Below are 13459 nucleotides of genomic sequence, written 5' to 3'. Positions count from 1 at the left end.
GGCACCTGCCGCACGTGGTTGCCAGCGTGGCCTCGCCACTTGCAGGGGTACCCGGGACCTGACCTCCTGTATTTGAATTTGCCTTTGCTCTTCTAGTGTTTCGACTCACTCCGTACAGTCTCCACTAACCCTGTGACGTTCATTTTCCGCCGAAGACCTCGGATAGCCTGACTTCTCGTTTCTTTGCCAGTTCACGTGCCGACCGTTGACACGCGTGGCCTTCACGTTGCCCGGAGACTGCCGGGTATGATTGATGGTGAATTCGATCTGGTACTTCGGGGCTAGGAAATACAGTCAGAATTTAGGAGGCTAAATATGTAAAAGCAGAACTGGAACCAGAACTGTAAGAAAGATTATCGCAGTAGGCCTGGCAAAAAATGATGAAATCTAAAATAGCAAATCCAATTAGTTAATAAAGGGATGGAAATAAAAAGCAAAATAATTTAATAATCTTGGTGGTCATTTCCAGAGATGATAGGGAAAAGGGAAAAATACTTAAAAAAATTTTTTTTTGATGTTTATTTGTTTTTGAGAGACAGAGAGAGCGTGAGTGGGGGAGGGGCAGAGAGAAAGAGGGAGACACAGAATCCGAGGCAGGTTCCAGGCTCTGAGCTGTCGGCACAGAGCCCGACGTGGGGCTCGAACTCACAGACCCATGAGATCATGACCTGAGCTGAAGTCAGATGTTTGACTGAGCCACCCAGGCACTCTGGGAAAAATACTTTTAAAGTGTATTTTTAGGGACACCTGGGTGGCTCAGTCGGTTAAGCATCCGACTCTTGATTTTGGCTCTGGTCATGGTCTCACAGTTTGTGAGTTCAAGGCCCATATCGGTCTCTAAGCCTGGTTGGGTGTCTCTGTCTCTCTCCCTCCTCCTCCTCCTCCTCCTCCTCCTCCTCCTCCTCCTCCTCCTCCTCCTCCTCCCCCCTTCCCCCTTCCCCCAGTCCCTGACTCACGTGAGCTCTCTCTCTCACAAAAATAAATAAACACTAAAGTGTATTTTTTTTAAGTTTATTTATTTTTGAGAGAGAGAGTGCGAGCAAGGGAGTGGCAGAGAGAGAGGGGTGGGACAGAGGATTCAGAACAGGCTCTGTGCTGACAGCAGAGAACCCAATGCAAGGCTTGAACTCACGAACTGTGAGGTCATGACCTGAGCTGAAGTTGGACACTTAACCGACTGAGCCCCCCAGACGCCCCTAAAGTGTATTTTTAAACTTAGATTTTTTGTGGCCCCTGCCTGTAGCATGGAAAGTGATTGTAAAATGTAAAGCAAGTGAACTTGGAATCTTACGTCCTTTGAAAGGTACTTACGGGTACGTCTGCTTAGAGCCATTGGTGCATTAGGACCGTATTATTAAATACTGGTGCCAGGGCCCCTCCTCAGACCCGTTGGATCAATCTTTGGGCACGGTCCTGGCATCGGTAGCTTACAGAGTTCCCCAGGTGATTCTAATGCACAGCCAGGGCCCAGAAGTTCTACGGCGGCTTCTGGTCCAGATGGTGCCGGGCCCTGGAGGAACAAGGTGGGAAGCTGCCTGTGCCGGCCTCTGGTTCCTGTGCACAAGGCTAATCACCTCAGCCCCTCCAAAGACCCCCCCCAGAAGTCTTAATGCTAGGAGAGGACAGAGCCTGTCCCTGCCTGGGTCCCTGGGTGGTGGCGGTAACTGGATCTGGCTCATTTGAGCGGGAAGCTATGGAGGTGAGGCCGATATTGAAGCTTCTTCGTAACCAATAGAAAGCGTGCCCCGCTGCCCTTGCCCGGTGGCCTGGGTGTGGGCCAGTTATACGTCTTCCCTTTGCTCCCATGAGTGGATGGGGACCTGGATGGATCCCTGGATGCCCCATGTGCCCAGGTTGCTGTGTGAGCACCAGGGATGAGCCCATCCCTCCCTGAGCACATTCGCTGATCTCATGGCGCTCTGCCCTCCAGGTAGCACTGCTGTGAGAGGCCTGCACACACCTGGTGATCTCTGAGCCCCGAAACCTACGTAACACACAGGCGTAAAGAGACCAGGGGAGTGTGTGGTGGGATGAACGTGGGAGAGACGCGTGTCCGTGACTTCGATTGCGTGCACATGTGTGGGGGGTGCGTAAACGCTAGTGCGGCGGCAGGAAAGGTCCGCAAGGACCTTCCTGGGAGCGACTTCTGCGATGATCTCAGTTCTTCCCAGTCTGTTAAGTCTGCTCCTCTGGTTTGGTTTTCCGAGGGTTCTCCTGGAGCCCGCCGTCCTGTTCACAAAATGCCACCGGTTTTCTCGCCACAGACGGCATGCAAGATGGTGCCTGGTGTCTTTCGGGGCTGTGTGCATGGAGCTTCTGGGGCTAAGCAGCTGGGGTCCAGAAGCGATCTTCCTCCCCTGGTCGGCATTTGCGTGGCGCGTGGGTGCTCTGACCTGGGGTGCATGTGTGTTTACAGTGTTCATGTCCTCTGGATGAGCTGGCCCTCCTCAGCAAATAGTGACATGACCTTCTTTGTCTCTCGTCACAGGTTTTGGCTAAAAGTCTGTTTTGTCCGCTGTAATACATGTGGCCTCTCCTCTCTTTTGGTTTCCATTTGTAGAGGATCTTTTTCCATCCTTTTGAGCCAATTCGTGTGTCCCTAAAGCTACAGTGCGTCTTGTCGGAAGCATATGGCTGGGTCTCGTTTTTTTAATCCGTCCGGCAGCTCTATGCCTTTTGATTGGAGAATCTAATCCACTTATATTTAGAGTAATTGCTGATAGGTAAGGATGTACTAATGCCATCTTATTTCCCGACTGTTTTGTAGTTCTCTTGTTCTGTTCTTCTCTTGCGATGTCTGTTGTGAATTAACGGTTTCCCACATGGTATGCTCTGATTCCTTTCTCTCTGTGTTTTGGGAATCCGCTGCAGGTCTTTACTTCGTGGTTACCACAAAGCTTCCATAAAACATCTTATAGGTAAGGTTCTACTTTGCACTGGTCATAAGCTAACTTCAAAAGCACACAAAAACTCTTTTTAAAACCCTTTGACTTCCCCCTTTTTATGTTTTCAGTGTCACAGCTCAGCTCTTTATATTGTGTGTTCATTAACAAATGGTTATGACTGTATTTTTAGTACTCTGTTCTTTCACCTTTATGCAGAGTTAAGTGGCTGACACCCCTCCTCCCGGCAGCGTGAGGGGCCTGAGTCTGGCTGCTCGTCCCCGCCAGTGTTTCCTCGGCCCCGCTCACGTTCTCATCTGCGCCTTTCACTGCGGCTTGGTGACTCTTCTCGGGATTTCCTGTGAGGTGGGCCTGCTGCTGGCAATCTCCTCCTCTCTGTCTGGGAATATGTTTGTCTCCTCGCCTTCATTTCTGAAGGACAGCTCTGTGGGGTCGTGTTCTCATGGGCACTTGGTGTCTCTCGGCCTCTAAACGTATCCTCTTGCGCCCTCCTGGCCGGAGATCTGCGGCCTTATGGGGTTCCTCGCGAGGTGCAAGCTCTTCTCTTGCTGCCTTGAAGATTCCCTCTTTGTGTGTGGTCCTGTTCTGTTATAAGGTGTCTGGAGAGGATCTCCTGAAGGTGAGTTTGTTTGGTGAACCTCGTGAGCTTCGTGAACTTGGAATACCCAGACCTCTCTCCAGACTTGGGACGTTTCAGCCATTGTTTCCTTGAAGAAGCCTTCTGCCCCTCCTTCCCCCTCCTCCTTCTGGGCTCCAGTAATGCTCAGATTGCCTCATTTGATGGTATCCCACGATCACGTGGCCTTTCTTTACCCCCTTCACTCTTTTTGTCCTGTTCTGTTGTCCTCAGAGGTCTGTCCTGTAATTCACACATTCTTTCCTCCTGATGCATCATGACGTTGGTGCATTCTCCGTCGTGTTGTTTTCATTTTGTTCATAGGATCTTCCGCTCCAGAATTTCCGTGCGGTTCTTTTTTATGATTTCTCTCTCTCTGTTAAACCACTCATTCTTTTCATGTATAATCTTCCTGATTGATTGAACTGTCTTTCTGTGTCTTCTTGTAGCTCACTGAGCTCCCTTAAAAGACCCGTTCTGAATTCCTCACCAGGTAGATCGCAGATCTCCCCGTTTTGGGGTCAGTTACCGAACAGTTACGGGGATACGTGGTGGTGTCGATGTTTCCCTGTCATGTTCCACGGAGTCCTGTGTTGCTGTGTTCCCCTTGAGGTAGCAGTGATCGCTTTCATCTTGCCTCACCGACTTCAGGAGACACGTAACCTCTGTCAGCCCTGCTGGGGATTCAGATGCTTTTTCAGACCTGGTGTGGACCCACCTGCCCTGTGTCTCTTGCTCCCTCTTGGGGCAGAATTCTTGAGTTTCTGTGCCTTCTCTCCACGCTGCAGTGCCCCAGGGCAGGCGGGCAGGCGCTGACAGCTCCCTTTTGCTTCCCCAGGGGCCGACTACAGCTGTTGTTTGTGGCCGCTCCCTGGCCCGCAGATTCGCACTGGCTTTGCAGTTCTCCCTGGCTGGCTGTCAAAGCTTGCTTGTGTTGCCATCGGGAGTGCACACAGGGAGCCAGCAGCAGGGTGGGGGTGTGTGGGTGTGGGCCCGTGGGGGGTGGGGATCCACGGGCAGGGTGGATTTTCTGGCGGGGTCCGCAGTGCAGTAGGACCTGGGTCCCTCTGATGCCCTGCGAGAGTCCTGTCTGCCTTCTCCCAGCTGCTCCCTGCATACGACTCCCTAGTCATACGGCTCAAGATGCAGTGGTCTGGCGAGGGTGAGAGAGATGTTGGGCCTCTTCGGCAGCGTCCTGCATGGCTGAGGAGGCCAGGTGCTCCCTCACCCCCTGTCACCCTGTCACTTTCCCCCATGGGAGAGATCATGAGCTGAGGTCTCTCCTGGCCCTCCACCCTGCCCCCTTGGAGAGGTGATGGGGGTAGAGTCAGACCGTTCCTCTTACCCTTCTCAATGCTTCCAAACTCGTGTGTGTGTGTGTGTGTGTATTTTGTTTTTTGTTTGTTTTTTCCTCCATCGGTGTGCTGGAACTTCTCTGGAAACCGGGGTTTCCACACAGGCTCTCTTCGTCCATGGGTAATTGTCTAAGACGGTTCCCGGCCCCTCCTGGAGGCTGGCCCTCCCCGTCTGCTGCCTCACGGAGGGCTCTCTGCCTCCTCGGCTCACCGACACCCTCACGCTCTGAGCCAGAGCCGGGAGATTGTCCCCACACAGCGAGCGAGGGTGAGGGCGGGCTGGCCCCCGTCCCTCTTCGGGCTCTCAGTCAGATGTGGGCTGGAAACAGCTGCACCCGATGTTTTGTTGTTTTCTAGTTGTTTCCTACTTCGGCTCCAGCCTTTCCATTCTGGCCAGAGTCTCCTTGGGATATTTTAACAGAATTACAGAACCCTAGAAATCATGGTTAGGAACTAATATTTTGTTCCTAAATCATGTATTTTATATAATTAAGAGTGAGCTAGAATATGTTCTAGGACTGAAGATCCACCTCTATCAGATAAATATAGTTCTGTTTCCATGAATAGCATTTCCTTTTCATCTCTGCCGCCACATCCAGGGAAGAGGCAGCCTTTCAGCTAAAACCAGGTGGAGGTCAGTGGTTGCAGCACCCTTTGACCATGGCTTACCTCCCAAGAAACTATTCTTGAACCAAAAAAAGTCACTAGTAAGTGTGTTATTTCTCTCTCTCTCTCTCTTTTTTTTTTTATCTTCTTTTAATGTTTATTTTTGAGAGAGAGAGAGAGACACTGTGAGCAGGGGAGGGGCAGAGAGAGAGGGAGACACAGAATCCGAAGCAGGCTCCAGACTCTGAGCTGTCAGCACAGAGCTGACGTAGGGCTCCAACCCATAAACCATGAGATCATGACCTGAGCTGAAGTCGGACGCTCAACCGACTGAGCCATCCAGGCGCCCCGTGAGTGTGTTGCCTCTTAAGAAGACATGACGCTTACAAACTTCAGCATCCTTTGCAACTAGAGCGTGCAGTGACCTGGGAATGGGAAGGTGCCTCCGTAGGAGAGCGCGTGTCCCCATCAGCACCCTACGTGGCAGCGAGCGACTGTGTGTGTTCCCACCAGACTCGGGAACAGGGCTGCGAAACACAACCCTGTCCGACTATTCTGGGGGCTCTAGCCAGCACAGAAAGAGGCGAGGCGTGGAGTTCTTTAACGGGGGGAGACGGGGTCATCATTAATTGAAATGACAGCAGTCTGCCAAGGAAATTGATCCCCAGAAGGTTAACTATTAGAGAAAAAATGCATAGGGTGGCCAGTGACAAAATAAATATCCCAAGTCCATGTTTTTCCTGCAAGTCAGCAATAACCCATTGAAAATAATGTGCCTGAAGTTCCTCTTCAGAACTGGGAACGAAAATGTAACTTACCAAGCCATGCATTTAACAAGAAGTTTACAGTAACTATTTTGAGAAGCCGCAGAATTTTACCAAGAGATGCAAAGGGCCTGGAAAAAGTCAAGAGAGTGTTTCTGGGTGGGAAAATCAATACGATAGGGATGTTATTTCCCTCGGCTTACTGTATAAATTTAATGGAATTACAGTAAGTATTCAGTGGATGTTCTGGAGCTTGGCAAAGAATGTTCTCAGGTTCGTCTGAGAATAAATATGTGAGAATAGCTTTTCATAAAAATGTTTGAAAGGACCAGTTTTAGGCCAGTATGACTCTGGTTACTTTAAGCAGAGGAGAGATTGTCGGGGCTGAGAACTGGAGCTCTGCATTTCCCTGTTGCCTGCTGGCTTTGTCAGTCAATCGGCTCCCTGTGGGATAAAAGATGGCTTTAAAACTATTTCCAATTTTCAAGGAAGTCAGAAAGGCCAATCTGAAGAGCCGTCTCTTCTGTGCCCTAAGAGCCGCTGTGGTGACCCCGCTGGGCCTCAGGCCGAGCCTCCTCACTCGTACTTTCCACAGACTTCCACGACGGTTCCTCCCCCGCCCCCCGCCGTCCACGGCCGCCAGTGTCTGTGGAAGGAGCTAACGTGTAGCGAGTTCTGGTTCTGTGCCGGGTGCTACGAGGTATGCTGTGGCGTGCGTTTTCCTCCCGTGGAAGTTTACCAACCAGTTCTCAGAGACCACTAGAACAACAGCTGCCGTTTCTAGAGTACTTGTTACGACTAAGGAGCTACAGACATCGCGTCATTTAACTTGACCGTAATTTATTAGATAAGCGCCATCCCCGTTTCCTAGGCCTGGAAACAGAGTCACAGAGTTATTGTGTCTGAGGTTGTTAGACCGTTAAGTGGCAGAGGCGGGTCATCACCCTCGTGGCTGTGTGGCCCTGTCTGGGCACGCGGCTTCTCCTGGAAGGTTTCTCTTAACAGCATCTTCCTGACGTGCCGGTGGTTTTCTCTCCGCTGCCCGTGAAATAATTGAGTAGATATTACCCGCAGCTGTCAGATTGTGGAAATGCCATAGGAGTTGATGTTCCTTTATATGCACACAAACAAAATGCCGGTTCATGAAAAATGTTTGCTGTCAGTTGGTACAACCATTAAATGGAAAACTCTTTGACGTTATGTCACGAAGGTGAAGACCCACACACCCTTTGGCCCAGCAATGCCCTTGGTCATTGCACATCCCAGAGACTCCTGTGCACGTGTGTATTGGGACATATATAAGATTGTCCACAGTGGTCTAACAGTTGTAGCGACTCATTACTTAGCTGTTCAGAGTAATCACTTTTCCTAAATAGTTATTGTCAGAGCCCCAGACCAAAAACAACCCAAATGTCCATCAGCAGTAGAGCGGGTGAATAAAATCGTGGTATATTTGTGTGATGAAATACCTACCGTTCAGCAATGCAAATGAACAGTATACAGGTGCTTGTAGCTACATGGTTGATTCTTAAATACAACGCTGAGCAGAAGAGGCAGACACGTGTGGAAATGTACTGTGTGGTTCCGTCTGCACCCTACGAGGGAGACGGGCACACAGGGAAACACGCAGGTGCACACAGACCCCAGTAGTGGACCACGTGGAGGGCGGTGTGGTCGTAGCCTTGGGCTTTGGGGACCCTGGGAAGGTTGGTTTTCTTGACCCAGGCGAAGGCTGCTGGAGTCACTTTAGCATTTTGTTGTACCATGTATGTTTTATGCGCTTTTTTGTATGTGTGCAAAAAGGTTAAAGCATTTGATGGCAGACTGTTTTATTTTACTGTGCGTTCAAGGGATCGGGTTTGACCCACGCTAGGGACACATGTTTGGTTGACAGAGAAGCTTGGCGGTAGAATATCTCTGGATGAACAGGACACTCTGAATAGTTACTCTGTCGATCTCTGCCTTTCTCTTGTAACTCGGATGCAGGCACTCTCGGCTTACGAAGAAAATGAACTTTTGGCAGGTTGTACATAAATCAGTTCCTGAGGTCATGGGAGAGTATATTATTTAAAGCAAATACTCACACTCTTTGATTTATTATTCCCTCTCCCCACCCGACATTACTCAGGCCTTTGTTTATTGGGTTTGCTTAATGTAGGGTAGAGCTCTGCCCGGCAGCGTTCGTGACCCCTCGGATCCAGAGACAGAGTGGAAGGCAGTGTGCACATGCCACAGCCCTCGTGTTGCACCCTAAATCCTGCTCCTGAGACACTTCTGGCGGTGCCTAAGGGTCAGGCTTCTAAGGCATTCTTTTAAAAACAGCATTTTCTTCTGGTGAAGCATCGCGATTGAAATTTAAAGGAACAAATCTTTCACGTCAGTGGTTCTTATTTATTTGACTTAGAATAAATCACCATAAACTTAAAAAGTCACCATAAGCACAAACGCTTACATTTCTGGGGACAAGTGTGCGTGCGGTAAATGCAAATCGTATGAAGTCCCAGAAGCAAGTAGCCGTTCACCTGGATAGTCTTGGGAACTCACGCTTTCCGAAGCACATGTGCGAAGGGGGCAGCCAGACGCCGAAACGCTTTGTCAGAGGCCCTTCCTGCCGGAGAAGCAGCTGAGTAAACAGTGTGCAGCCTGCACGAGGAGCCGGAGGCCACAGGCCGGTGGGTTTGTGTCCCCGCGAGACCCACCGCTGCCACCTCCGTGCGCGTCGCCCGTGGAGAGCGAGGCCGTGGCCGGAGTGCCGCGGAAAAGTGCGGCCCGGAGATGTGCTCTCCCGGCAAAGAGTTTCGAGATCTGATTTCGTGACAGCGGGGCATTTACATGTTTACAAAGTAGAGCTGGGGACGGGACCGTGTCGGGGAGGAGGGTGTATTCTCGATGAACGGTCCTGTCTCTCTGAAGCTGGTCAGTTGGTGCCGCCGCTCCACCCACACGTGTTTTCCGGTACGTGCCGGAGTGCTCGGAGCAGGCCCGACTTCGAGTCTTGTGTAGCTGACGAGTCCACCCGAGAGAGAAGGGCCACGTCGCCGCACTGGAGGCAGAGCACGCGGGCCTCGTCCCGCAGGGGCTCGTGCTTCCGTTCTTTCTGTCCGAGAAGTTTATGGCAACGGTTAACGCCCATTGAAGGTTTACTACGTGCGAGGCTCCGGGCTGCCTATTTTATATGATCCCATTTAATCTTACCTACAGGGTAAATATTATTATTTCCATTTTATGGTGAGGACATTGAGCTACAGGCAGGTCAAGCGAGGCTCCCGGGGCCATAAAGTGAGGAGGTGGCGAGGCTTCGTACGTGCAGAGCACGTGTTCCGACCGCTGGCCCGCGCGTTTCCCCAAAGGCTCCCTGTGTTCCCCGTCGTTTCGGTAGTGGACGTATAATGGTGGAGTTTCACTGTATCTTGCTCTTGTGTTTCCAGAAATTAAGCGTGGCTCGTGTGACTGATTCCTGGGTGGTGGATACGGTGCTAGATTCTCATATTTCACTATACGTATTAAAAGTCTATAAAACAAGGGTTTATAATGGTTACGTTTGTCTGGAAGTTTGCTGACACAGCTATACGGGCTGTATATAAATCAGTCTGTCGTCAGAGGGGTGTGCTTTTAAAGCAAATAATCACTGGCTTACCCACCCCACCCTGCCATGTTCGTTTAGATGGAAGTTGTTTGTTGGGTTTTTTTTGTTTTAATGCCAGAATTTTGATGTTTTGCCACAGCGTGTTTGCAGCAATGATGAAAGTTTCTCCCGACTCATAATCCCAGCCCAAATGCATTTTGTTTTGAATTCTTAACCCCTTAAAAATAAAGTTATAAACGTAAGATTAGTGTTCCCAATTCTGCTTGGCGCTGTGATTCAGAGCTATGAGGGAGTTTGACACGGTGACCCAAAATAGGGAGCTTGGCCAGATAACCCCGTAGTGTCTTTGTCTCCCTTGCAACTCACCTGTTTCATCGCACATTTACACATATTAGCCATGCTAAGCTCTGCACCCTGAACAGTTTTGTATCAGACTCGACGCGATGCCAAGTACGTGGGAATTATTTACTAAGCGTTATGAATGGGTTTTAGTAGAATTTTAAATTGCTCAACTAAGTCAGAGTTTTGCTAATCTGGATATAATAAAGACAACATTTTTTTTTTTCCCTTGAGAAGTAGTTTTTTATTGTCTTGAGTTCATTTTGGTCATTTAGCATTTTACTTGAAAGGCATTTGTGTGGCCACTAACTTTTTTCGTCAGCGAAGCTTATTTTTACATAACTGTAGACTCAGCGTGCAGTTGCAAGAAATAACGTACATTTGACATTCCCACCAGCCACGTCCAAGTAATCGAGTTTTGCCGCATCCTCACCGGCCTTTGGAGACTTCCCGTATACTCCGTTTTCCCCACCGATACGTCGTGCAAAGCCATGTTCAATATCACACCAGGATATTGACCTTGATGCATCACCACAAGGATCCTTCCTGTTGCCCTTTTACAGCCACGCCTATTCCCTCCCCTCCCACCTCACCCCCTCCTCAGCCCGTGGCAACCACCACCTGTTCTCCACTTTCACAATGTTGTCATTTCAAGAATGTTCTGTGAATGCAGTCAGAGAGCGTGTAGTCTTTGGAGATTGGCCGCTTGCATGCAGCATAACTGGAGAACCATCCAGGTGGCTGCGTGAATCAGCGGTTCGTTCCTTTTTATTGCTGAGTGTTGTCCCACGTGTGAGTGTAGCGCCGTTTCTTTAACTGCTCACTTGTTGAAGGGCATCTGGGTTGTTTCTAATTTTTGGCTACTCTGAATAAAGCTGCTGTAAACATTCACGTACAGACTTTGTGTGAACATAACTTTTCGTTCCTCTGGAATAAGTGTCCAGGAGTACAGTTGCTAGGTCGTCTGCTGGTTGCATGTTAGTTTTCAAGAAACTGCCCAACTGTTTTCCAAAACCTGTTTGCAAAACCTGTACAGTTTACATTGCTACCAGCCATGTCCAAGTAATCAAGTTTCTCTGCATCCTCAGCGGCCTTTGGTATCGTCACTCCTTTTTTTTAAAGCTACCCTGGTAGGTGTAGGGTGATACCACATTGTGGCTTCAGTTTGAATTTCCCTGATAAGTAATGATTTTGAACATCTTTTCATGAGCTTATTGGCCATCCGTGTATCCTCTTTGGTGAAATGTCTGTCTGTGTCTTTTCTCATTTCTAATTGGATTTCCTGTTTGCTTTTTTACTACTGAGTTTCGAGAGTTTATATTTTTTAGATACTAGTCCTTTGTCAGATACACGGTTTGGAAGTATGTTCTCTCTCCAACTTGTCTTTCAGCCTCTCGACAGGGTCTTCAAAAGTTTTTGACTGTGACAGAGTCGGCTTTGTCACCTCTTCCTTTAATGAGTCATGCTTTTGGGGTCAAGTGGGAGAACTCTTTGCTTGGCCGTAAATTCCAAAGGTTTTCTCCTAAAAGTTTTGTACTTGTACATTTTATATGTAAGTCCATTACCCACTTTGAGTTAATTTTTGTACAAGAAATGAGACTTAGGTCAAGGTTCCTTTTTCCCCTCTGGATATCCAGTTATCCAGTGCCACACGTTGAAAGGCTCTATTTCTTTCATTGAATTGCTTCTGCACTCTTGTCAAAAACCAGATGGGCATACTTGGTTGAGGGTCTATTTCTAGATTCTTCATTCTGTTCCATTGGTCTATGTGTCTATCCTGCCAATACCACACAGTCTTGATTGCTGTAGCTACATAATAAGTCCTGAAATTAGATAGACTGATTGCTCCCTCTTTATTTCTTTTTTAAAAAATATTTTAGCTATTCTAGATCCTTTGTCTTTCTGGATAAATTTCAGGACAATCTTTTCTGTGTCTCCAAAAAATTTAGTTTGGATTTTGATAGGAATTTTATTAAACTTGTATATCAATTTGGGGAGAATTGACATCTTCACGATGTTTGAATCTTGCAGTTGAGGAACATGGTATGTCTCCCCATTTATTTAGATCTGTTTTGATTTCTTTCATCCACGTTATGTAATTTTCGTATGCAAGTTCCACACATATTTTGTTAGATTTACACCTAGATACTTTTCTCTTTTGTTTACGTATACGATTGTAAATGACACTGTATTTTTAATTTCAGTGTTCATGTGATGACAATATATAGGCATATAATTTATTTTTGTATATTTATCTTATATCCTGCAGCCTTGCCTAACTCTTACTAGTTCTATGAGTTTTACCTTTTGTTTCTACTCACGTTTATTTAACATTTTCTGTGTGCCAGGCATTATGTTAAGACTTTCCACGTGCTTGTCCAGGTTCAGTAGGTAGTAGAGCCAGAATCTTGAGAGGCAGACTATTTGGTCACTTCATTTGTTACTTTGACAGATATTTAAGGAGAACCTATATGGGCCACAGTGGATGCAGACACAGGGCTCCTACCCTCCTGGATCCTACAGTCTGAAACTGGCATTAGAAGTAACACAAATGGTTATATGATAAAAAACAAGTTAATTAGTTATAATTTAATTAACAGCATTTGACTCATACTCTAAGTCAGTAAAGCAGTGACACCTTAGCCAGCCTTGTGGAGCGGGAACATCCAGGGAGGGCTTCCTAAACAGTATCCATTATCTTGGGAACGGTTTTCCAAGAAGCCAAACTATTCATTGGTTCTTGTCACTTACATCAATTTCTGAAATTCAGAGATGTCTGTGATAAAAGCTCATATGAAGAGAATTGTAAACGTTGGTTGCCAAAGAGCCCAGCAACTCCTGGCCAAAACTGAATGAAGTTTTCCAGTTGCCTCTGTCTCCTTCCCTCCTTTGCCTGCTACTGTGTGAGACCTCCCCCCTACCCTCTGCACCAGTGATTCCCACCGAGGCCCCAGGCTCCTTGACCTCTGTACCAGCCAGCTCAGTCCAGCCCTCTCCAGCTGACCCTCTGCTTGGCTTGGTGCTGCTGGCCATGCCCTGCTTGCAGACTTCCTCTCCTTCCCTTCCACGTTGCCATGTTTCCTCCTCTCTGGAGGGTTCCCTTCCTCCTTTCGCCTGGCGAGCTGGGTTGCGGTGTCATTTGAGATGGAAAAGAGGTCCGTTTAAGGAGTGAGGTGCAGGGTCAGATCCCTTTTCTGCCAGTCTGTCTGGGAAAATCATCAGTGTCCCTAAGCCTTGGTAACAGTAACTACAATAAGTTTCTGGTCAGTTGGGGAATAAATCTTACTTGA

At 48.2% G+C, this 13459-nt stretch overlaps 1 protein-coding gene across 6 annotated transcripts in view; it reads left to right on the top strand.

Annotated features, from left to right (window-relative positions):
* The window catches only part of TRAF3IP1 (TRAF3 interacting protein 1), a 61395-nt gene that overhangs the window by 44282 nt on the left and 3654 nt on the right, over window positions 1-13459 (top strand). The gene's annotated exons all lie outside the window — the stretch shown is intronic.

This window comes from Panthera pardus, unplaced genomic scaffold, assembly GCF_024362965.1.
Source record: "Panthera pardus isolate Hobbes unplaced genomic scaffold, ASM2436296v1 HiC_scaffold_10, whole genome shotgun sequence".
Taxonomy (NCBI): domain Eukaryota; kingdom Metazoa; phylum Chordata; class Mammalia; order Carnivora; family Felidae; genus Panthera; species Panthera pardus.
Note: the sequence above shows the minus strand (reverse complement) of the source record. Positions and strands in the feature narration are given on the sequence as shown.